This window comes from Capra hircus, chromosome 8 (assembly GCF_001704415.2).
Source record: "Capra hircus breed San Clemente chromosome 8, ASM170441v1, whole genome shotgun sequence".
Classification (NCBI taxonomy): domain Eukaryota; kingdom Metazoa; phylum Chordata; class Mammalia; order Artiodactyla; family Bovidae; genus Capra; species Capra hircus.
Window position 1 is genome coordinate 37,420,124 of NC_030815.1, and position 26,697 is coordinate 37,446,820.

Genomic DNA, 26,697 nt, shown 5'->3' on the forward strand with positions numbered 1-26,697 from the left:
TTCCAAAGGTATCCCTTAAACTCGTTGTGCTGTGCTAAGTCTCTCAGTCGTGTCTGACTCTCTGCAACCCTAAGGACTGGAGCCCACCAGGCTCCTCTGTCTCTCCAGGTAAGAATACTAGAGTGGGTTGCCGTGCCCTCCTCCAGAGGATCTTCCCAACCTAGGGATCGAACCCAGGTTTCCCACATTGCAGGTGGATTCTTTACCAGCTGAGCCACTTAAACTTGCTATAACTGACAAATCTGTATTTCCCAGATAAATCACTCTTTTCACGATTTAAAACAATTATTTTGTGTGTGCTTTCTATTGTGGAGAACACTGTGTGTGAAACAAATTGAATGTGCAGTCTCCATCCTCATACACTCAAGGAGCACATAGATATGAAGATGAAGGCAAGTATAAATAAGTAGATGGTGGGGAAGAAAGGCTTAGAAAGGCTCGTGCCTACACCACCTTTCAACAGAGTCTGTGATGCTCAGCAAAAGAGAGTAACTCTGGAGAAAAGCAACACAGCAGGAGTATCAGCAGAAAGTAAAGGGTAATACTCATAACTTGCACTGACCCAACCACCATCTCAGGTGATCTCAACCACCCAACTCAGCAGCAACTCTTCCTCTGTCCATTTCACAGACTAAGACACTGAGGCCTGGAGAGGAATAGAGCTTGCCTAAGGCCACACATATGTGAAATGGAGAAACAGATTTCAAGCCAAGAAATCCAACCATGATCGCATACCACTGATCTCAAGATACCACAAATTAGACATGTCACAAGTATTTCCCAGTGTAGCACTGCCCCAAAGAAATATAATGTGACCCATATGGTGATTTTTAAGTGTTCTAACGGATATATTGAAAAAAATTTTTAAGGACAGATGAAATTAAAATGAATATGTTTTATCTAACCCAAGTACCCAAAATATTTTCATTTCTATATGCGATCAATTTTTTAAAAGCTATTTTAAAAAACTATTGATGAAATATTTTATATTCTTTTCTCCATACTTAGTCTTCCCAACCTGGGGTTTATTTAATACTCACATCTAAGTTTGGACTAGCCACACATCAAGTGCTCAACAGCTACAGTGGCCAGTGAACAGTACAATTCTGCTGTCTACTGTGAGAGAAGTGAGTTAGTACGAAAACTGATTTGAGAGAAAGATGATAATACACAGATTAGAACCAATTAGAATGGGAAGTATCATAGAAATTTAAAGTATATTTTTAAAAATGTGTTTTCATCCTTGCAACAATAAATGACAAATTTTACCTGCAGAGGACAATTGTAGACAATCCACAGACACCAAGTACTATGAAGAATCAGAGCATGCAGGATTCCAGCTATTCCACTTAAGCATGATTTTCCTTGGCAACATCTGGCCAAGGTGTTGAGCTAAGAGAAATGCCTAAGACAATAACAGTTAATTAACTGATGGCCTAAGTGCTTCCTGCCCTTCTTTCCAATTTTCCAGATTAAAAATGCCAATTAAATTAAATGTCTCTTTTTCCACTCAGACTCATTCAATGTTCACACCCAGGCTAAAAGCTTCCTCTTGCCAACAACTGGCTCCATCCCTTAGCTAAGATTTTGAACTACTTAACCAAAGATGAGAAAGAATGAAAGACTTTCTGATTAATTTCCATTTCTGTGTCATTACAACTAGCTTTATCCCCTAAAGCAAGAAATAAATCTCACAGCCTAGGACCTGGCAGTTGCAATCACTAATACCCAGGAGTCTTGGAACTTAGACATCATTTCTCTTGGCTTGGGTGATGCTTCTAAGAGAGTTTAATCCTCACTTAAGTCATTCTATTTCAATATTGCTGTCAAGGAAACACAATCTTAAACTGGAAAAGAAATGGACTGGGGTTTTCTAGTCTCAGTTCTTACCCAGAATAAAGCTGTTCTGCATTCCATCAAACTCATCCCCGAAATCCTTCACTCACACTAAAATGTAAATAACTACAACTCAGTGTTCTGTTTTCAAATCTGACCAAGTAGCAGAGCCCCTGAAAATCATGTTCTTCTTGAAATATCATTTAAAACTTATAAAAACTAAAATTTTGAAAATTATACAATTCTCTATTAAATCAGATCCCATCTTAGATTCCAGTATTAGTATATGCTAAGAGTTTTTTCATAATATTTGAAAAGAGTTGAATAGATAAAATTTTACAACTGATAATATCCCATCCTTTAACAATTTTAACCAGAGTCAATGAAAATGGCTATATCCAGAGCAGCAAGAAACCTCTGAGAACTTAAGTTCCTTGGAACTTTAACCTGAAAACTAATAGTTTACAGAACCAGCCACTTATCATGGGTTTTACCTTTTAACAGGATACAAGACTTCATATCTGGATCATGAACATAGAGAACAGACTGGTGGTTGCCAAGGTAGAAGGGGCTAAGGGAAGGAAGGAGTGGGAAGTTGGGGTTAGCAGATGTTAACTTTTATATATAGAATGAATAAACAACAAGGCCTTACTCTATTACAGAGAACTATATTCAATATCCTATGATAAACCATAATGGAAAAGAGTATTTTTTTTAAAAAAGGATGTATATATACATATATAACTGAATCACTTTGCTGTACAGCAGAAATTGATACAACATTGTAAATCAACTATAGCTCAATAAAAAGAAAATGTCAAAATTGGGGAAAAAAAAAAAAAGACTGTTTAGCAGTAGAGAAGTGATGTCAAGTCTTAGCTACTAATAGAAGAGGGCTGTTTTTGACTTGCGGTCTGTGGTTAATTCCCAGAATCAAAGTGTAAGCAGGGAGAGGATGCTGATTAAGAGCCAATGCCACAGTTTATACCCAGTTTATTGCACTGAATCCTGTCACCAGTCCAGAATATGGCAGGAGTGGGAGGAGGAGAGTGGAGAACAAGAAAAGTAAGATCAATACACCAATGTGGCTGAGCCCTGAAAAACAATGGTCCCATATATTTAAACAGGCCCTGGGGTGCAAGCCTCGCTCACAAGACAGCCTCTATAAAGTCACTACTGGTCTCTGCCAGAAGTCTTTGCATCAAGTCCCCTGCCTACAGCCAAAGTATTGAAGCCAGAATTGCAAAGATTCGAAAGTTGTTGACCACAGCTGATTCAACATTTTATCATGAAAAAGATCAAACATGTGCCAGACAGAAACCTAGAATGAACATGTACTCATCACTCAGCTTCAGCAATTATCAATATATGGCCAAGCATGTCAACCTACACCCTCATTCACTTACCCCACACATACGTTTTATTAGTTTGAAACAAATTCCAGAAGTTACTTCAAGTGTGAATATTTCATTATGCAGCTATTTAAAATTAGGGCTCTTCAAAAAATATAACCCTAATACCATGATCACATTTGAGAAAGTTAACAATACTTTTAACAATACCTTTATATCATAAACTATTCAGTTAGTGTTGTATTGTCTCATATTTTTGGAAGTTGGGCTATTTAAAGAAGAATTTTTAAAAGTTCATGTACTATATTCTGTTCCTATGCCCCAATATTTCCTGCAAGCTGGAAGGCTTGATTATATTTACATTCTTTTTTTTTTTTTTTTGGCAAGACTTCATAGATGGTTGTGTACTTCCTATTGCATCACATCAGGAGGTACATAACACCTGATGTTAATATTGATCAACGCGTTCAGGAGTTGCCAGCCTGATTCATCCATTACAAAGTTGTCTATCAGCTTGTCAACTAACGACCTTAGTGGGCACTGATGTTAATTGCTTAGATCAATTATCACATTAAGGATTGGGATCTTGATATTTTAAATCAATCATTCTCCTCACCAACTGGAATTTTTCTATAAAGAGAACTTTCAAATAGTTGGTTGCTCCATGGGACAGTTTATGCAGGAAAAACAAATTAAAGAGTGAGTTCTTTGCTCTTATTTACCTGAATAGCTACCCACTCCAGTATTCTTGCCTGGAGAATTCCACGGACAGAGAAGTCTGGCGGGCTACAGTCTATGCAGTCACAGAGAGTTGGACACTTTCTTTTTCACCTAGTTTCAGAATAATGGACTGGTTCTCTAGCATTCCTCATACGTGACTATTTTTTGTATATTATATACAATTTATAATATATATATTATATATAATATATATAAATGTGTCTCAATCCATTCACAGTTATATTCTTTTTGATTCTCAATGTTTTCCATCTTCGGCCAATAAGAGTCCTTCAAGTTGGCTCCTGAATCTTTTTAACACAACCCCCAAGGCTTTGAGGGTTTCCTTGTTTTCCAATACAAAATGTTTCAGACTCACCTTATACATTTATTATCCCAAACATGGAATTTACCATTTTTTCCACAAATCCTGGGGCTTTGGTGGTGGTGGTGATGACTGTTTTCTTCTAGAAAAGACTGTTTTAGCTCTCCCTACCTCCCATTTCTCCTTATTCTACTGGAGAACACAGGCTAAGGAACAAATGAGTTCTACAAAGAAAAGCCATCAGGTACCAATTGGCAGCCCTTTGGTGATGACAAGTAGTAGGTCTGACACTAAAGAGTTTATGTCCAGCAGAACTTAATTCCATAGGAATCCAGGCTCCAAGGCTGGCAGGAAGCCTCTGCAGCTATCCCACTACCACCCTAGGGATGATACCCAGCCTGAAGATAGCAGAGGACAGTGAGAAGCATTATATCTTTAACGACATAATTGAGTTACTGAATCAACCAACTGGAAGTCACCCTATCTCTGGACCGCCTAATGTGGGAGATAATAAATTTCCTTGTTGTTTAGTTCCATTTGAGACAACCCTTTCAGTTACTTCAGGTCTTAACCTGAAAGAATACACATCCCTTGTGGGCAAGGCAGGGGTGGAGCCCTTCCACCTGTTTCCAAGAGAGCCTAACTTCAGCTTGTTTCTCTGTTGCCACCTGATTCAGACTCACTCCCAGCTATGGCCCAGGAGTCTAAATCCTATCACTGCTGGTCACTTGTCTAGAAAGCCTGGCCCATGTCCTCTCTCTTTACTTCTCCAAAGCAGGAGCACTACACTGAGTGAGTAGCAATCTTATATTGAAGGTTTGAGTCCAACAGAGAACAGTTGTAACGCCTGTAGAAAGAACTTCAACTATCCTGGATCCAAGAGATTTGTTGGCCATTCCCTCCACAGGGAATTTGTCAATGACTACTTTCCTTCAAGGATCCTAACTTCCCACCATATTACTGAGCTCAACTGTCTCTCTCACCCATTCCTACTTTCTTCTCCTGCAGGTCCTTCTACCATCTCAAGGTGCCAAAGCACAACCCCAAACTTCCTGTATTTTACTCTGCAGAGCAGTTTCCTCATCTATATTTTAATTTTAATTCTAGGCATGCCGAGATACCTTACTTTCAACCAAAAAAATAGGCTCCTTAAGGCATTTCCCTAAACAAAAGAATAATTCTGTCTCTGAAAGAGGAATTAATTCTACCTTCCTCTTGGGTCAGTCTGCTCAAATTCAGTGAACTTTCTAAATATCATTGATTTTCTTATTATTAACATTTAAAACAGTAATAATGTTATCTAGCTTGTAGCAGTGCTAGAAAGCTTTATCAGTGGGTGAGACTGGTAAACTTATTTAACCTCTGCTCCATTTTTCTTATGTGTGAAATGAAGATAATGACACCTTCCTCACAGCTCATAAGGTTGTTGTGGAGATTAAATCAATTAACATATACAAAGGGCTTTGAACAGTGCCTGATACATAATAAGTACAACAACTGGTAGCACCTGCTGCTCTGCTGTTTCTATTAATTTATCAAACATCTTTGATCTGAAAAGGCTATTGGAGAGACTTACTGTATAGGCACATGGGAATCTGCTCAATGTTATGTGTCAGCCAGATGGGAGGGGACTTTGGGGGAGAATGGATACATGTATGCACGTGGCTGAGTCCCTTCACTGTTCTCCTGAAACGATCAGAACACTGCTTGTTAATCAGCTATACTCCACTACAAAATAAAAAGTTTGAAAAATAAAACAGGTGTTGGAAAATGGTGCCATGGGATAGATAAGAGCCCTACAATACAAGGTTATGGTGAGGACTGAAAGATTTGCATAACCTAAAATAGCACCTGTGATATAATGGCTGTTAAAAGCAGGCTCTTCAAGCTTAAGCTTAGAAGTCCTAGTGCTGGTATGTAAAGTACCAGCACATGGTAGAGCAATAATGTGAGACAGCATGTTACCTCTAGGGGAATGAACGACATGAAGATGGGTCGTTGGGGCACCTGGAGTTTCAAAAAATCCTGGCAAGAGGCCCCACTGTCATTCCCACAGAATATATCATTGGTTTCTGTTGCAACCCTTAATAGTATTACTAGTAGAAGGTACGGAGAAGGCAATGGCACCCCACTCCAGTACTCTTGCCTGGAAAATCCCATGGACGGAGGAGCCTGGTAGGCTGCAGTCCATGTCAACTAAGAGTAGGACATGGCTGAGCGACTTCACTTTCACTTTTCACTTTCTTGCATTGGAGAAGGAAATGGCAACCCACTCCAGTGTTCTTGCCTGGAGAATCCCAGGGACGGGGGAGCCTGGTGGGCTGCCATCTCTGGGGTCGCACAGAGTCGGACATGACTGAAGTGACTTAGCAGCAGCAGTAGAAGGTAATGGGGGGAATTCCCTGGCTGGTCCAATAGTCAGGCCTCAGCATTTTCACTGCTGAGGCCCTGGGTTCAATCCCTGGTAGGGGAACTAAGATCAGGCAGCAATGTAGAGTGATAGCCAAGCAGCTGCATATTCTAAGTCCTGCCATTCCTCTTCTGTGGGGAAAGAGGTGGACGTAACCCAGTCTCCGCCCAGAAGAACAAACAAGGAGGAAAGCCCCCAGTTGCACTGCCCACTCTCATCCCCTACCTGCCCCACCTTGCTAGCCAGTGTGGCGCAGGCCAGCTTCTGGGTGCTTCTGTTGGGGGGTCAGTTTTCATTCCACAACTACCACCCGCCAGTGACAGAGTCAGCAGCAAGCTTACAGCACCAGGGCTCTGGGTCTGGATGGCTTTCCCGAACAACCGGGGTGATCAGAAAACAGACAACCAACCTTTCTCTCAGCTCCTTCCAGTTTTTTTTTTTTTCCCTCCTAGACTCGAATGAGTCAGCCCCGGGAATTTGGAATTCACAAGGAAGTATGAAAGCCAGACGATATAACTGAGCCCTGCACCCAGACACCAAACATTACCAAAGATATGGGTCCAGGTGACCGAAGGTGTTAGAATCCCTCTGGAGCAGTCACTGGGTCGCGGGGAGCGGAATCAAAGACTTTCTCAACCCTTCCCAAGACCGCCGGGGGTGGGGGGGGCGGCGGCGTGTGTGGCTTCTCTGGGGAGGCAGACCAATCAGAGCCACTCAGACCAAGCCGGTGTCTTGTGCGCACGGGTGTGGGTCTTGAGCAGCAATGAGGATCACCTGGGGGCCAATCACAGGCCAGCAGTCTCACCTGATGAGGCAGAGCGAGCGGCCAGGCCCCAGATCCGCAGTGCACGAGTCAGGGTATCTGCCGAGGAGCCTGGCGGTGTGATCCGGCCTCCAAATAGCCGAAAATGAACGTCAGGTACTTGGGGCCACTAAAACACTGAGAACCTGGAGAAAACCTCTGGAGCTGCCTGTTCAGAAACCCAGAGGTCCATTTCTTTGGAACCAAAACCTGATGGACTTAGTTTGCTTCAGGAGTTTCTCATTCATTCTGCCAAAAATAGATCCCAGGGCAGCGGAGAGGAAAGCCTGAAATAATGATCCTGGCTACTCAGAGAACTGACCATCAGATGATAATAGAAACCTGTTAAGAAAGATGCTAATTAAATGCGTCTGCACTAAAATGATTACATGGCTATTATCTACCCACTCAGAGAAAGTGAGAACCACAAAGTCAGACACATGGAGAGCAGCAGGCTTCATTGTCTTCCGTAAGAAATAGCTTTTGTTTGGCTCAGTGCTCCGTCAAAAATACTAAGTGTTAATGTATCCCTTATAATCTATCTGGCTAGCTAACTAACCATCACACAGCATGTGAAAGAATAAAAGCAGGTTGGTAGTGACAAGTTAATAGTAGAGGCAAGAAATAAAATGGAGAAACATACTTTGATTGATGGTAGGGAACTATTAGGAGCTGCTATAGATGGGCTCTGCCTGCTTTTATATAGTGGCCAATCAAGGCAAAATTGATCTAATAATTTAAAACTTTAATATGTCTCCTCAATTAAAAATTTTAAAGGGCAGTGGATATACTGCATTCTGACTGAACAATAAAAATTCAATTACAACTGACTCTCAAATATCTACAAGTAGATCCACCATAACAAGTCTTAATTTCAGCTTCTCCTTGGCCTGATTATCTGCTCTCCCAGCCCAACGCTCCTTGCTACCAAAATCTCTACTTTGCCTCTTTCTTACACCTGTTATGAAAGGGATGTCTTTTGAGTAGGAGCATTTAAAATCAAACATCTCCTTTACCTGCGTAACCAATCTTAGAAGATCTAGAGGTATCTACTTAGGCTGCTTTCTTACTACAGTCTGAAAATAATAATGTCATCCATCCCCAAACTGTAAGGGAAAATTAAGAAGTCTCAGAGAGGCAAAATGGAAAACAAGCATGGCTCTCCAAACCTTCCTGCTAACCATTATAGTGGAGATTTTTAGGCTCAACTAAGTCTAATAACTGCTTCCTAGATGGTGCAGTGGTAAAGAATCTGCCTACCAATGCAGGAGACGCATGAGACATGGGTTAGATCCCTGAATCTGAAGATCCCCTGGAGAGGGAAATGGCAACCCACTCCAGTGTTCTTGCCTGGAGAATTCCATGGACAGAAGAGCCTGGTGGGCTATAGTTTATGGAGTCACAAGGAGTTGAATATAACTGAACAACTGCACACACATGAGCAAATCTAACTGGAGCCTTCATGATCTGTTTAGTAGCTGCAGAGCACAGTCGGGATCCTTATAAACAAATCTTCATGCTAGCAAGATTCTCTCTCTCTCTCTCTCTCTCTCACATACACACACACACAGGAGGTACATACAAGCCTAATGATTGCAAAACATTGGCAACACTCAAAAATGCCCATAAAGAGAGGACTGGCTAAAGTACGGCACATCCAGCAATGGGTTGTTCAAAGCTCTAAAGAAAGAAAAACAAATGGCAAAGCTCCCTCTATACTAATATGAAATGATCTCCAAATCATATTGCCAAGTTTTTTAAGCAAGATGGAAAATGATATATGTGCTATAAAACCAACCATGTAAACGTTGCAGCTACACACACACACACTTACTTACTTACATATGCATAAAGTATCTCTCCAGAGGTGTGTAAGGACCTCAAATCTTGGTTGCCTCTAAGGTAAGGAACTGAGTGGGTAGGACAGGAATGAATTCACTTTTGTTACATGATTTCAAATGATTCAAATTTTGAACATGTGAACATATTACTTATTCAAATACAAATAATAAATTACATAGTTAACCCCACTAATCTCTGCTCCCATCTGTTCCACCCCTTGTTTCCTATCAATGTAGTCACTCTATGCATTCTGTGTGTGCACACACACTGACCCCCTGGAGTGTTCTTCTGTAATCTCCCTTTCTGTCTTGTCTTTGTGCATCAGGACTCGCTTCCCATGAAAGAGATGCCTTTATTAACATTTTTCTCTACCTCTAGGTTTCAGACCCAACAATTTAATACCAAATTATCTAGCTGTGCTTTTATCTGCCTCCACCGGTAGGCCTGGAAATATATTAATATCAATTCATCAGCAGAGCAGTATTTTTGTTATTGACTTTCAAGGTATAACCTACACTCGGTTATAGGTTATAGGTTATTCAGTTATGTCTGACTCTTTTGTGACCCCATGAACTGTAGCCCATCAGGCTCCTCTGTCCATGGGATTTTTCAGGCAAGAACACTAGAGTGGGTTGCCATTTCCTCCTCCAGGGGATCTTCCTGATCCAGGGATCTAACCTGCATCTCCTACACTGAAGGCAGATTCTTTACCACTGAGCCACCTGGGAAGCCCCCATAAATGATAAACTCCCTATAAAATACAGTTGCTTCTTCCCCAGAGCATGACTTCAGACCCTATATTAACCCTGTGGAGGTGCAAACTGGGGATTTCCTGCTTGGATTCTCACAGCCCACTCCAAAGCTCCTGGGCTTACCCAGTGCACAGGGACATTGTCTTGACCAGACCCCAGGCAAGCAGAGAACTGTAGAGTTTGGCAGTCCACTGCTGCTATAGCCTCCTACAGCTGCAAGATGTCGCAGAGGAGGACCAGTTCTACCAGCTGTCTCAGTGCTTTGCGTGCTGTGGGGAGGCCTGGTGCTCCCAGTCTCTATTCATTTATTCAGTCCTGTTCCGCTGTTTAGGTCACCCTACCAGAGGACTCCTGAATCTTTGCCACATGCTGCATTGGCTCAGCTCACCATCTCAAACTTCCTTTGGAGGAACTGTCTTTAATCCACTGGTGTCTTCTGCCAGTGGACCAACCAATCAGTTTCCCTAATACCAATCTCAGAAGCAGGGGTTGAAGTCTCAGCGCGCTCTGGCCTGAAGGCTTTGGATTCAGGCTGACTCTCCAAAGGAAGCCACAAAAGGTCCTTCTGCCCTCCTTGAGCAAGGAATATGTACTCACCTTCAGTTTGCATAACTAAGAAGCACCATGGAAATGACCCTTCCCTGCACAAAATCAGATCCAAGGTGATGTGCTGCCTCTACCCTTAAATGTAGCAGAGACTGGCATAAGCCTTACCTCTCACTCAACCCAAACTAGGAAGTTCATTTAACCTCTGCTTAAACAGACATACTTTTTCAAAAACAAATGTAGTTTAGAATGTCTAATGATGTTACAGCCTATGACTTTATCCCAGAAAGTCACTGACAGTATTGAGTCAGACTTCCCATTTCACAATTATAAAGAATATGAAGGCTGTGCCAGCATACTAGGATGATCTTCATAGCATGTGATTTGAATCATTCAAGAGTCAGGTGGTAGACTAGAGATAGCTTGGGCTTTGGCATCAGATGGATGTGTTTGAAAAGTGTCTCTTCACCTCACTAACTACAACCTCAAGCTTCTTAATCCACTTGAGCTCCAGTTTTCTTAGCTGTAAAATGGGGATTGTTCTGAGGATTAAATGATTCAAAGCATGTGGACTGCCTACTAGCACATCACAGGCACTCACATTAGTTCTTTTCCCCTGAAAGCCTACAGCAACAAAGCCAACATAATAATCCCTAAATTGGATTATAATGAAGTGATTTTATCCATTTACAGTACCTATGCAGTTTAAGCACAGTTTTAGAGCTACAGGAGATTCAGGGAGATGACTGCTGGTTGGCTGAACCAACGGTCCCTCCCAACCACCTTCTGCCTTGCCACTTTCCCCCAGTAAACCTTCAAAAGTTAAATATGCACTTTACCAGCCTTTGTTGCAATGGAGAGTGGTCAGGGTATGGCTCTGGCCAAGGAGACAGTAAGTCAAAAGTCTACTAGTAGGTTTCTGAGAGATAAAAAGGATGGAAATAGCTCCTGCCTACTTCCCCTTCTTTCTGCCCTTAGTGGTGACTTGATGACTGGAGGGACAGTAGCCCTCTTGCAACCATGAGATAACAACATGAGGAAAAGACCAAGAAAACTGCAACAAAATTTGCTCTAATATAATTAGTGAACCCTTGCCGCTGCTTTCCTCTGGGTGTATTGTTCTATGAAATAATTCAACCCCTATTTGTTTCAGCCTTTTAGCAAACTTTTCTGCTACTGGTAGCTAAACACAGTTGTAAATGTTACAGATGTTGCCCTCAAGGAAACCATATTCTAGTAGTAGAAATAAGATACGTTTTCAAATTTCTAAAATACAAAGTGGGAGTTATAACTATGATTTTCAGAGTGCAATAAATTATATAGAAGTCACAGCCATGTTTATCCAAATAGTTTAAGGAATGTTGGTAGAAGTATTGTATATTTAAGTGTAGTACTTTATCCCATAGTCAGCATTCTAAAACACAAATACATTACTGCATATAGCTGAACTCTTCAAGAGCTACAAATGAAAGACATATTGCCTGGAAAATATCCAATTTTACATACACTTATCTCTAGCAGATATATGAAAACCATAAAGCAAAAGGATTTAGAAGCATTGTAGAGAATCTGACAATGCCCAAGGTTATAAAAAGTCAAATTTCCTAATTTACTGCACAACATGCATTTGGTTTGCTATTTTCCCAAGTATTTCATTGTTAAACATTGCATAGATATGACAAAGTTTCATATTTGCCTAATACTACAGATAGAGCAAATACACAAAATTGAAGAGACTGTAGATATCTTCACTTTACTGAATTTTCCCAATGTTCTTATGTTAGGTTTAAGTGAAAAGTTGAGAGCGTATAGCATGTTTTGCATACACTGTATCAGCAGAGAGCCAAGAGTATTTTCATGATTCTGTTTTGTAGTATGTGTACTATTAACAAAGTATCTGAAATATAGGCATAGCTTTTAGGATAATTTACTACATAACTCTTAGGACAATGGAAAACACTAATACCAGCCTCATGTTTAAAGACATTTCAATTAAATTTGCATCCAAAATTGGCATTGCCTTACCATCAGAGACCCCACTAGGCCCAGCAGTGACTAAGCTGGGAAGGCTGTGTATTATAATGAAAGGAAAATTGCTGCTGCTGCTGCTGCTAAGTCGCTTCAGTCATGTCCGACTCTGTGCGACCCCATAGATGGCAGCCCACCAGGCTCCTCTGTCCCTGGGATTCTCCAGGCAAGAGTACTGGAGTGGGTTGCCATTTCCTTCTCCAATGCAGGCATGCATGTTGAGTTGTTTCAGTTGTGTCCGACTCTGTGCAACCCTATGGACAGTGAGTTATCTTCAAAAGAAGTTCTAGTTCTGGCTCAGGAAATTGCTACCTGTGCAACTTCAGGGGTGTTGCTAACCTCTCTGAGCACCAGTTTTTTCATTGGTAAACTGCTGAGAGTAACACTTCTTTCACAGGGTCATTAGAAAGGTCGAATAGGAGAAAAGGTGGTGATTATGCCTTTTAAACTATAAAGCATTCCACAGATGGAGGATATAAAATCTTCCAGTTCCACTAATGAATTAGGGCAATTGTGAGAAGTGTGCTAAGTTTTGTGTGCTTTTGCTTAATCTAAAAATTAGAAAAATAGAATAGTCTTTTCCAGGAAGATTCAAGGAAATTTCTTAAAACATAGTACGAGGTAGGAAATCTCTATACTTTTTATTTATACATTTATCCAACTAACATTTTTTAGAATTTTAAATTTGTAATTTGCTACAATATTGTTTCTGTTTTATGTTTTGGTTTTCAGTCATGTGGGATCTTAGCTCCCCGACCAGGGATTGAACCTGTACCCCGTACATTAGAAGGTGAAGTTTTAACCACTGGACTGCCAGGGATGTCTCTCAACTAACATTTATCGGTAGCTCAGATGGTAAAGAATCCATCTGCAATGCAGGAGACTGGGTTCAATCCCTGGGTCAGGAAGATCCCCTGGAGAAGAGAATGGCTACCTACTCCAGTATTCTTGCCTGGAGAATTCCATGAACAGAGGAGTCTGGTGGGCTGTACTGTCCATGGGATCACAAACAGTCAGACACGACTGAGAGACTAACACTTTCACTTTCATGGTAGCACTATATAGAGCCCAAGGATAAGCATGATATATTTTCATGTTTACCTGAAAAAGTAAACATGATATACTTTCCTGACCTCCAGAAGCCCAAAGATCTCATAGGTGTTATAACCATATAAACATGTAATTATAATACACTGTAACGCAAATTAATAATCTAAAGTATTCAATCATGATCTTCAAAAGGAAGTCAAAGGGGCACCTTGAATCTCTTAGTAGCAATCTGAAAGATCAGGGTGGGAATGAGGGAGGAGGAAAAGTTGCCAGGTAAAGGCAAATGTCCCCAGTGTTACAGTTTGCTTGGAACCTACCCTTCAAGCCAGGCTTCTCCAGAAGTTAATTTCAAGAACTTCTTGGGAGCTTCTCAAATGAGGGTGTGGTCTTGGTTGGCTGACCTGCTAATGGCAATAAAATCTCTTTAAATGAGACCATACATGATGAATTACATTAAAATTCTTTTCCCAGTTTTTTGATGGTGATAATTCAGTGGTTCCTTTGACCTGAAGTCAAAGTCTTCCCAATCATGAGCTGAAATCTTTCTCCTCAATACAGCCACATCCAGCTTCCTGGAAAAGAGCTACCTGTCATCATTGTCAAACTAGCAATACTACAAAATTTTTGCAGAAGTCAAAGCCCACTGCATTTACTCAGTAAACACTTCTTGAGGGTTAGACACCAGGCATTAGGCACACAGAGCAAGGTAGGATGTGGCCCTTGCCTTTAGAGTTCTTTCTAGAAATGGTGACAGCCACATGATAAAATCATGCCAACAAAGCCCTAAAGAGGCTATAAACATGGGGCACCAGAAGTATTATAAGGGATATAGAGTTGGGATTTCTTAGACGTTCAGGGAAGAATTTAGGGAGGGGGTAAGTACTGAAATACAAGTGGGTTTTTACTAGATGGACAAAGGGGAAGGATATTTTGGGTACCAGTATACACAAAAGCACAAAGGTGTGGAATAAACCTGGTGTGTTCCATGAACAACACTCCGTTTTCCATAGCTTGAGTATCAGGCTAAGAGGATATGCCAGGTGACAGCTGACATCAAGACAAACTTTAGCTAATGAAGCCCTCAGATCCCAGGCTAAGGAGTTTGGACTCAGTGGGGATCCATTGAAGGTTTTTAATCTGGGCTTAAGATGAGATAACTATTAAGAAGGGTGTCAGGCCTTGGCTTCCCTGGTGGCTCAATGATAAAGAATCCACCTGCAATGCAGGAGCTACAGGAGATGCAGGTTCAATCCCTGGGTTGGGAAGCTTCCCTGAGGAGGGTGTGGCAACCCATTCCAGTATTCCTGCCTGGAGAATCACATGGACAGAGGAGCCTGGCAGGCTACAGACCCTGGGGTCACAAAGAGTCGGACATGATTGAAAAGAGTTGACACGTATGCGCACGGGCCTTGGGCCACAGAAAGGATGCTAACCGCTCACTTCGACAGGACAGGAGAGCATTTCCAAGCTACTCATCATGTTCATTGTATCTAACACCTAAGACTCAAGAGACTGTATCAAAAAATCAAAATTGAGATACGCAATTGATTAGGTACTCAAGTGCTAAAGAGATGGCTTTTGAAGTGCTTACGTGCCGCAGAAACAGGCAAAGGTAAAGCATGTTCCTGCTGTTCCCTAATCCAGGAACTTCTTGTGGTAACTGACAAGCATCCAACGCAATCAATCAAAAGTCCAGTGAAAAAGGCTCTGCCCCTGAGATTATACTGACAACTCAGTCATCTCTAATACCTCTGAGAACACCAGAAACTGTGCCTAGTAGTTTTTATGTTATCAGCTTCTCTGTAAGAAAAGAACCATTTGCAAAAAAAACAGATTTCAGTAATGAAACATTCCTTCCTCTCAAGGAGAATCTTTTAGCAAAGCCCTCTAAAAGGAAAGTCCCTCTTAATCCAGCACCAAAAGTTTCAGTGCAAATAGAGGGTAGAGTGCCAGTTTAGGCTAAGACTTGGTATGACACAGTCTTCCACTAAGTGGCTTGCAAGAACTCCACTGAAGTGGCTAATGTTGAATCAGACAGCAGTGTGCTGCTCTGTGGTGTCTGGTGGCCTCTAGTGGAGGCTCAGGTCTCCTCCCCCTTCCCCAATGCCCCCCTCCCCCTACCCCCTGCAAACTCAGCTCACCTCCAAGGAGAAGAGCTGGTCAGGTTTAAGAGCATTTTGTCAGCAGTTGTACCAATAGGTGGGGCTCTTTTATTCTGTCAATAAGTGAGGAGACACAACACTCAAGAGTATGTAATACTTTGTACAGCAGGTATGAATTGTTTTAGGCCACAAATTGAGAAGAACAAATAAATATACTGTTCTTCAGTTTTATAGTTCTATCTCAAATCCCACTTCTTGGTGGTAAGAGAAACTTCATTTTAGGATAAGCTCAGGCAAAGCAGGATTTTCTTTCTATTTACAGATATTTGTGTTCATGTCCCACTGAGTTGTGCAGAGCTGCTTTGGTCAGGAGGAGGCATCCCATTCTTAACCACCATCACCTCTCCACCAGGTCCTTCCCTGGGATGAAGGTGTGCATGCCCCAGTCCTGGTCACCCGCGTCTCTCTGCTCTGGCATTCCTGGGGGTGTCATAGATCCCTAGGTGAGCACCACATTCAGTGGTCCTCACATTCACTGGTCCTCTCTGATAGGTGAGAAGCCTTCTCTAAGGTGGTAGAGGGCAGATGGGTGGGGTGTTTTTGCATGTTGCCCTGGGGCCGTGGAGGATTGGTGGGGCCACCTGAGATTCTCTTTGATGAGAGACATGTCATGTGCCAAGGTGAATGGGACAAGAAAACTGAGAAGCTTAATATCTTCCTCGGCTTCACCTGTGAAGCAAGATACTGGTCCATTCTATGCTAGGGGCCTGAAGCTGGGGCCTCAGTCACCACCCAGAATTCAACTACCCAGTTGCTCATGCCCAGGAATCTTCCTCTGGTCCGGATAGGGGGATGAAGCCGGCTTGTCTCCCCAGCCTCTTACTTCTGATTCACACAGACCCCAAAGCTTTCCCTCACCTCTATCTCTCAAGACTCTTATTGCTCTCATGAGTTTCAAAAAACCAAGTACTGCTTCTTTGTTCTTTGAGGTTCTCATCTCTTGGAGTGCTAAAGCAAGGTCTATCACTGACTGAATGGGAAAGAACCAAGATCACAGGAATTCACTGAGGGAGAAACACAGCAGTTGCTGTGTCCCATTATTACACGGTCAATATTCAACTTCCCAGGTGGCGCCAGTGGTAAAGAACCCACCTGCCAATGCAGGAGACTTAAGAGTCATGGGTTCAATCACTGGGTCAGGAAGATCCTGACCCTGGAGGAGGAAATGGCAACCCATTCTAGTATTCTTGACAGAGGAGCCTGGCAGGCTACAGCCCATAGGGTTGCACAGAGTCAGACACAACTGAAGCAACTCAGTACTCAATATTACACTGTCTGCTGCACTGGTTTCATCATGAAGCTGAAGAAGGGGGATGCTTTGAGCCTGCTTCCTTCCAGGATAGGGCCTGTTCCAGCCTCGTTCCCTCTGTTTCTGTGTGTGTGTGTCTCACTGTGTTTCTCTCTGTCTTGCTGTCTCTCTCACTCCCTCCTAGTATAGTCCACAAGCTCAGGATTCTTCTGAGGAGATGCATACCTACCACTTTGTATGCTTCCTATCAGACAGGTGAGGTATGAAGGTGCGAACAGCTGGCCTGAAAATGCCTCTGGTGGAAGGTCAATGAGTCAATTCAGCTCTGGTCTTCAGATGAAAAGAAAACCTTCTGTTATTCTCTTCTCTTTTATCTAACCTGGGCCAAAGGCAGTCTCCATGTGGTCCACCCTAGATCACTAGAAATCTGCAAGTAGATTTAAGCCACAGAAGTTAGTTCATACTGAGGACATGAGGGAAGTCTCTGTGCAGAAGTCGACATTTGACCTTGGTCTTGAGGGATGGGAAGGATCAGGTGAGGGAGGGAATTCCAGGGGGAGGAATCAAGGAACACATGTAGGGAACAAGGGAAAGGAGTAAGTTAAAGATGACCCCAAGTTTCTATTCCTGGGGTAGCAGGCAGATGGTGAAGCTCTGAACACAACTGAGGCTTCTCAATTAGCCTTCATTTTTGGCAGCCATGTGTTATATTTTTTGAATATATCTTGCCTTCTTAAAAACAGAGATCACCTTTTATTCATTCATTTACTCATGTATCTACCTTGCAACCTTAACAAAAACCAATACACACTGTAATTCCTGAAAATATGCCATGAAAGATAACCTCTATCCTGTTCACTGACTTCTCTCCATTTAGCAGAATATTGCTCAAATTTCATATTGCTCCATTTTCCTCAAAAAAAAATTTTTAAGAGAAATTGATTAGAGAAAATCGATGTTGTTTCTTCACTACTTAAACTATAAACTGGATGAAATTAATGTATCTTAAATCAGTGAGCGACTGAACTGAACTGAACTGAAATCATGGGTATTTGTCAATTTAACCTTCAAGATATTATTGCAAACCCTCCAAACATTCTTTTTCAGGGCCCTTGGACTCATTTGCTATTTACTTTGTCAACAAGGTAGTTTTTCCTAACATGAAAAAAGGAACTTCACCTGTTGTAAATAGATCCTAATAAATTATTCGCCTCCACCTGGAAATATAGAAATCTCTAACTGCCAAAGCACGTCCTGATTCTATTTTTTGATAGTCACAAGACATACAAGAGAGAAGCAAATAAAAATGCCCTTTAGTTTTGCTGAAACACTACACTACTCTCAGTTTTTCTCATCATACCAGAAAATTCCATCTGGTTTAGTTGACTGCAGTACAGCTCAGCATGTTGGATTGATCCACGGCCCCTTCAGAAATCCTCTCTTTCCATCTTCCACTCCCACCACCACCACCCCCATCCCCAATAGAATAAATGCTCATTACTTGAGAGATAGGGGCTAGTTTCTTGCAGGAAACACAGCCCTGTTTTATTCCCCTGATCCTGCCTCTCTATTGCACATGGCATCAATCAAATCAAATATGAGTATCAAGAACTAGTGCATATTCTGTGCAGTGTAATTACAGAGACTGTAGTTGAAGAACACAGTGATTTCTGGAGACTTCTGAATTCCTAGCCCACGGACAGCTGAAGAAACTATTTGCAAGCATGCACCTGACTCTGTTTGTTTACTTGAGAGTATCTGAAAAACTCTTGGCATCTTCAGAAAGTATTAAAAAAAATCACCTTCCTCAACACAGAATATTTGCCTGCATGGAGGTTTAAAACCCAACCCTCAATCTTCTTCTGCAAGGTTTCTTTGTCTTCGCTCATTCTCACTCAATCTTTTCTTTCCTGAGAATCAGAGAGAAATACCACACAAGTCTCATCATCTTTAAAGCCAGATGACACAATTCCTTTCAGAAATTCTCCATGGTTTTTTGGTTTGCATTAACCCATTCATCTCAAACTGAGAGAGAACTGTTTTCCCTTGAATATCTTGAAACCAGTCTTGCCCATTCCTATTCCAGAGTCAGTGACGCCTATGGCTTCACTTCAAGCTTGGGGAGGACCAGAGGGGTCAGAGGCATCAGCTCCCAGGCCAGCTATGTTTCCTTAGCATTTTTATCACCTCTGGATTCAACTTAGACCAACAGCCATTTTAGAGCTGTAGGAGATCTGAGCACCATGGAACTCTTTGAGGAATTCTCTCAGACCCAGAAAGCTCAGGCAGTAGAGGGGTGTTGGGCAGATGGCGCCCCTGCACTGAATCAGTTCTCACGCAGTCTCATTTGACCCCAGGAGAGGGCAATGGCACCCCACTCCAGTACTCTTGCCTGGAAAATCCCATGGACGGAGGAGGCTGTTGGGCTGCAGTCCATGGGGTCGCTTACAGTCGGACACAACTGAGCAACAAAATGGCACCCCACTCCAGTGTTCTTGCCTGGAGAGTCCCAGGGATGAGGAAGCCTGGCGGGCTGCCGTCTATGGGGTCGCACAGAGTTGGACGCGACTGAAGCGACTTAGCAGCAGCAACTGTGATTTCAGGCTTCCCTAGTACTCAGACAGTAAAGCATCCACCTGCAATGCAGGAGACCTGGGTTTGATCCCTGGGTAAGGAAGATCCCCTGGAGAAGGAGATGGCAACCCATTCCAGTATTCTTGCCAGGAGAATCCCACGGACAGAGGAGCCTGGTGGCCTAAAGTCCATGGGGTCGCAAAGAGTCGGACACGACTAAGCAACTAACACACTGTGATTTCTGGCTACCTCAATCCCAAATGCGTTTCTTCCATTTCCTCTGCAGCCTACCATCTCTAGCTTCACATGCTAGCTGTCCTGCCTTACTGGCCCTCTACTTTTCTGCTCCATTTCCTAGATTCCACTCAGCATTTTGCTATGGATTCATCCTCTTGGTGGACACCTAACCTGCCAGTGAGCCCATTTTGGTTCATTCGTCCTTAATCTAAGGGAGCCCAGCTTTAAGATCTGGTTTTTTGAAAATCTAACCCCTTTGATGCATAAATGGGAAAATTGAGGCCTAAGGTCACATTGATTACCAAGTAAGACGTGAACCCAGCATCCTGGCTCCAAGTGCAGACTCACACATTTGTGGGCTCATTCTTCTTCATGCATTTTAGATAGAATAAATCAATAAAATCACCACTTCATCTTAGTTTGATCTCAATTACTGGTAATCACAGTCATCTCCCCAGCCTCTAAACTCTGGGCTTTTTTTTTTTTTTAATAACATTAACAAGGTCAGAGTGTACCCTTCTCTTTCCCTACCAAGTTGCCTAGAACTCAGATCTGATAGCTAGGACACCCTGAGGATGGGAACCCCACCCCAGAAACAGCAGAGTGATCACCTGGAGGGAGTCTGATCCCTTCAAGGCATTCCCTGCCTCCAGACTTCTTTCATGGAAGAGGAAAAATTAAAAGGACATATTTTTCTGTTTTTACACTAAATGCAACAGACGCAGTCCCAGCTAGCACATGGCCCACACACTGAAGGATGGAGCAGCAGAGAGATCAAAGGCACCTAGGTCTCTGATGCTGTTATGAAGCTGCCATCTACCCTGGTCTTAACTTTACTTCAGAGAAAAATAAAACTTTACATTATTTAGGGTTTCATGGAGGAGGTGGGGATTGAGCTGGAGTTTCCATAGGAGGAGAAGCTCCTCCATCCACTTGGACTGTACCTGAGCAACTGGGAATTCTCCTTTCCTTCTGGAGGGTTGGGCTGTCACAGTCAAGGCAGTGTGGTTCACCTGCCTTCCTGCTCCCACAGGGGGGCCAATTGCTTGAGCTGCCATCCAACACCAGTTTCCTCAAAGACCTCTGAAAATGCCCCCAACTCTCAAGCCCTAAGCCCGAGTTTGATCCAGTGGTTTTTCTGGTGCTCTGTGTGAGAAAGGATAGGGTAGGACCCAAGGGGAAAGCACAAATCCTGGGTTTAGCCTAGTCATTTACTGGAACCATTAAAGCAAAACACAAACACAATTCAGGCTTCATTCTCCCAACTTCTAACCCAGTGCTGAGCCTTTCCAGTGTTTACTGTTCAGGCATCTGTGAGTATCTTTGTGAAACTAGTTGAAACCTTTTATGAGACCCTAAACGTCTAGTTACACTAAACTCCCCCCACATGAATTAGGACTTGAGTCAACAAAAGGCAGACTCCTCGAGGAGGGAGGGCAATTGTGCTGTGTTAAATGGTGCATGTAACAGGGCCAGCCCACAAATTTTTTCCTTCCCATCCCTGGGCAAGCAGGCAGCCCCAAAGCCCATATAATGGACTCTTTATGTGGTACTTGGTTAGAAAAACGTATTGACAAAGAATCACAGACGAATCATAGTTGTGACCTTTAGTGCTCAAACAAGATTTTCCCTGGGAGTGATTTAATTACCCAGGCAGCGTGCTGGCTGCACACACGAGCAGCCTTTCTGCTTTTCCAAAGGCCACGATGGCCAGGCCAGTCTGGTTTGCCTTTCCTCTGAATGTTCAGGCAAGCGCAGCTCCTATAACGAGGCTCCACTGTGCCATACAAGGATAAACGGAGCATGGCATCCAGCTGGACTCAGCGAGCTTGAAAGCTTGCTTCCTGAGCACGTGCTGCCCAAGCCGAACTTGGATCTGACAGATGCCTCTGGCCTAGACTCAATATTCAGACGGCTGGCAGTGATGATCTTGCCAGGCCTTGTGTGCCTGCAGCAACAGGGCTGGACTCTGATAGCCAGGCATAAAAGCCAGGACCTGGGGCTACAGTATGAGGCCAAATATGTTTGTGTTCACCCTTGTCAATCCCTTAGTGCCCCTCCCCACTTCTCAGTCCCTTAGGCCTTTCTTTCACCTAAGGTCTCTCGGTCCCTTTATTTCTCTGAGCTCAAGGAAAACAAACCAGAAACAAAAGGCCACATACTGTAGGATTCTATTTACAAGAGATATCCAGAGCAGGCAAATCCACAGCAACAGAAAGCAGGGTATTGTTTGCCAGGGGCTGGAGGGGAGAAAGAAGTGATGCTTCACCAGCACAGGGCTTCCATTTGAAGTGATGAAAAAGCTCTGGAACTAGATAATGGCGATGGTCGCCCATCACTGTGAAGGTACTGAATGCCGCAGAATGGTGCACTTTAAGAAGGGGGTTAGAATGTAGCTTATGTGATGCATATTTTCCCACAATTTTTTAATGCGACCAAAGAATTGTACTGAAGGAAGGGGAAAGATAGCTATCCACAATCCCAAGGCCCCAGAAGACAGAACTAGGACTAGTTTCCTGGAGGCAGATTTCAGCTCATCATATAAGTCGTAGGGGCGGGGTTGAGGGGGCAGTACCATTGAGAACAGGCCTACAGTGAGCCAGGCACCCCTCAGTCCTCATTTCCTTAGAGTCCACAACACAGTGGGGCATTTTATTAGCCTTATTTTATGGCTGAGGGAAGATTCCAGAGGAACTTCTGGGTGCAAGCTTCATGTTCTAACTTACAAAGTCATGTAAATTGTACATGTTCACTCTATCATCATATATGTGATTTGTCCTTAAATATGAAAATGAGTTTTTGTCCAAATCTTCTAGTGACAGTTTCCTTCTGGGAAGATGGTCCTGGTTTATCCTAGAGCTCCCATCCCTCTTCACATACCTCACGGCTCTGAGTACTATAGCTTGAGAAGCTGGCACCAAACTGGTTGCTTTTCAAAAGGAAAAGAGGGGAGCAGGAGGAGGGAAGAAGGGTTCTCTAACTAGAGTGTTCATACATGGGAAGGGATGCTGCAAGAACCCACACACGGGAGGGGATGAGGTTGGACCTCAACGACTAACTCTATTTAGTCACAGGCCCATTTTAAGAATCTAATGGAAGCTGAACAGTATGAAAAGGCAAAATGATAGGATACCAAGAGGAACTCCCCAGGTCTTTAGGTGCCCAATATGCTCCTGGAGATCAGTGTAGAAATATTTCCAGAAAGAATGAAGGGATGGAGGCAAAGCAAAAACAATACCCAGTTGTGGATGTGACTGGTGACAGAAGTAAGATCCGATACTGTAAAGAGCAATATTGCATAGGAACTTGGAATGTCAGGTCCATGAATCAAGGCAAATTGGAAGTGGTCAAACAAGAGATGGCAAGGGTGAATGTCGACATTCTAGGAATCAGTGAACTAAAATGGACTGGAATGGGTGAATTTAACTCAGATGACCATTATATCTATTACTGCGGGCAGGAATCCCTCAGAAGAAATGGAGTAGCCATCATGGTCAACAAAAGAGTCTGAAATGCAGTATTTGGATGCAATCTCAAAAAGACAGAATGATCTCTGTTTGTCTCCAAGGCAAACCATTCAATATCACAGTTATCCAAGTCTATGCCCCAACCAGTAACGCTGAAGAAGCTGAAGTTGAACAGTTCTATGAAGACCTACAAGACCTTCTAGAACTAACATCCAAAAAAGATGTCCTTTTCATTATAGGGGACTGGAATGCAAAAGTAGGAAGTCAGGAAACACCTGGAGTAACAGGCAAATTTGGCCTTGGAATGCGGAATGAAGCAGGGCAAAGACTAGTAGAGTTTTGCCAAGAAAATGCACTGGTCATAGCAAACACCCTCTTCCAACAACACAAGAGAAGACTCTACACATGGACATCACCAGATGGCTAACACCAAAACCAGACTGATTATATTCTTTGCAGCCAAAGATGGAGAAGCTCTATACAGTCAACAAAAATAAGACCGGGAGCTGACTGTGGCTCAGATCATGAACTCCTTATTGCCAAATTCAGACTCAAATTGAAGAAAATAGGGAAAACCTCTAGACCATTCAGGTATGACCTAAATCAAATTCCTTATGATTATACAGTGTAAGTAAGAAATAGATTTAAGGGCCTAGAGCTGATAGATAGAGTGCCTGATGAACTATGGAATGAGGTTCGTGACATTGTACAGGAGACAGGGATCAAGACCATCCCCATGGAAAAGAACTGCAAAAAAGCAAAATGGCTGTCTGGGGAGGCCTTACAAATAGCTGTGAAAAGAAGAGAAGTGAAAAGCAAAGGAGAAAAGGAAAGATATAAGCATCTGAATGCAGAGTTCCAAAGAATAGCAAGAAGAGATAAGAAAGCCTTCTTCAGTGATCAATGCAGAGAAATAGGAGGAAAACAACAGAATGGGAAAGACTAGAGATCTCTTCAAGAAAATTAGAGATACCAAGGGAACATTTCATGCAAAGATGGGCTTGATAAAGGACAGAAATGGTATGGACCTAACAGAAGCAGAAGATATTAAGAAGAGGTGGCAAGAATACACAGAAGAACTATACAAAAAAGATATTCATGACCCAGATAATCATTATGATGTGATCACTCATCTAGAGCCAGACATCTAGGAATGTGAAATCAAGTGGGCCTTAGAAAGCATCACTACAAACAAAGCTAGTGGAGATGATGGAATTCCAGTTGAGCTATTTCAAATCCTGAAAGATGATGCTGTGAAAGTGCTGCACTCAATATGCCAGCAAATTTGGAAAACTCAGCAATGGCCACAGGACTGGAAAAGATCAGTTTTCATTCCAATTCCAAAGAAAGGCAATGCCAAAGAATGCTCAAACTACCGCATAATTGCACTCATCTCACATGCTAGTAAAGTAATGCTCAAAATTCTCCAAGCCAGGCTTCAGCAATATGTGAACCGTGAACTCCCTGATGTTCAAGCTGGTTTTAGAAAAGGCAGAGGAACCAGAGATCAAATTGCCAACATCCGCTGGATCATGGAAAAAGCAAGAGAGTTCCAGAAAAACATCTATTTCTGCTTTATTGACTATGCCAAAGCCTTTGACTGTGTGGATCACAATAAACTGTGGAAAATTCTGAAAGAGATGGGAATACCAGACCACCTGATCTGCCTCTTGAGATATCTGTATGCAGGTCAGGAAGCAACAGTTAGAACTGGACATGGAACAACAGACTGGTTCCTAAAAATAGGAAAAGGAGTACATCAAGGCTGTATATTGTCACCCTGTTTATTTAACTTACATGCAGAGTACATTATGAGAAACACTGGACTGGAAGAAACACAAGCTGGGATCAAGATTGCTGGGAGAAATATCAACAACCTCAGATATGCAGATGATACCACCCTTATGGCAGAAAGTGAAGAGGAGCTAAAAAGCCTCTTGATGAAAGTAAAAGAGGAGAGTGAAAAAGTTGGCTTAAAGCTCAACATTCAGAAAACAAAGATTATGGCATCGGGTCCCATCACTTCATGGGAAATAGATGGGGAAACAGTAGAAACCGTGTCAGACTTTATTTTGGGGGGCTCCAGAATCAGTGCAGATGGTGAGTGCAGCCATGAAATTAAAAGATGCTTACTCCTTGGAAGAAAAGTTATGACCAACCTAGATAGTATATTCAAAAGCAGAGACATTACTTTGCCGACTAAGGTCTGTCTAGTCAAGGCTATGGTTTTTCCTGTGGTCACGTATGGATGTGAGAGTTGGACTGTGAAGAAGGCTGAGCGCCGAAGAATTGATGCTTTTGAACTGTGGTGTTGGAGAAGACTCTTGAGAGTCCCTTGGACTGCAAGGAGATCCAACCAGTCCATTCTGAAGGAGATCAGCCCTGGGATTTCTTTGGAAGGAATGATGCTAAAGCTGAAACTCCAGTACTGTGGCCACCTCATGCGAAGAGTTGACTCATTGGAAAAGACTCTGATGCTGGGAGGGATTCAGGGCAGGAGGAGAAGGGGACGGCCGAGGATGAGATGGCTGGATGGCATCACCGACACAATGGACATGGGTTTGGGTGGACTCTGGGAGTTGGTGATGGACAGGGAGGCCTGGCGTGCTGCAATTCATGGGGTCACAAATAGTCGGACACAACTGAGCGACTGAACTGAACTGAATGGAAGCTATTAACAATCTTCTTTATCAAAAATTGCCCAGACTTATAAAGTATACATATTATTTTAGCAGGTCTGTAAGTTCCCTAAAGTTTAGAATTTAAATCAAGCATCCCTGGACTACATGGTCTTAGGCAGAAAATGAAACATACCTGAGGATTCCTTTCATCCGAAGAGTCTATGATCTTGTCCTGAACTGTTTCAGTCAATCATCAGCATTATCAAAATGTACCCAGTCTGTGGCCCCTACCTTGCTGCTGCTGCTGCTGCTAAGTCGCTTCAGTCGTGTCTGACTCTGTGCGACCCCAGAGATGGCAGCCCACCAGGCTCCCCTGTCCCTGGGATTCTTCAAGCAAGAACACTGGAGTGGGTTCCCATTGCCTTCTCCAATGCATGAAAGTGAAAAGTGAAAGTGAAGTCACTCAGTCGTGTTTGACTCTTCATGACCCCATGAACTGCAGCCCACCAGGCTCCTCTGACCATGGGATTTTCCAGGCAAGAGTACTGGAGTGGGTTCTCCAGTACTTCACCGCCATTGCCTTCTCTGCTTTTTATTCTGCTGCTGCTCCTGCTAAGTCATTTCAGTCGTGTCTGACTCTGTGCGACCCCATAGACAGCAGCCCACCAGGCTCCCCCGTCTCTGGGATTCTCCAAGCGAGAACACTGGAGTGGGTTGCCATTTCCTT

General features: G+C 42.9%; 1 pseudogene; it reads right to left on the reverse strand.

The window, feature by feature from the left end:
- The window catches only part of LOC108636597, an 87,703-nt pseudogene continuing 69,281 nt past the window's right edge, over window positions 8,276-26,697 (reverse strand).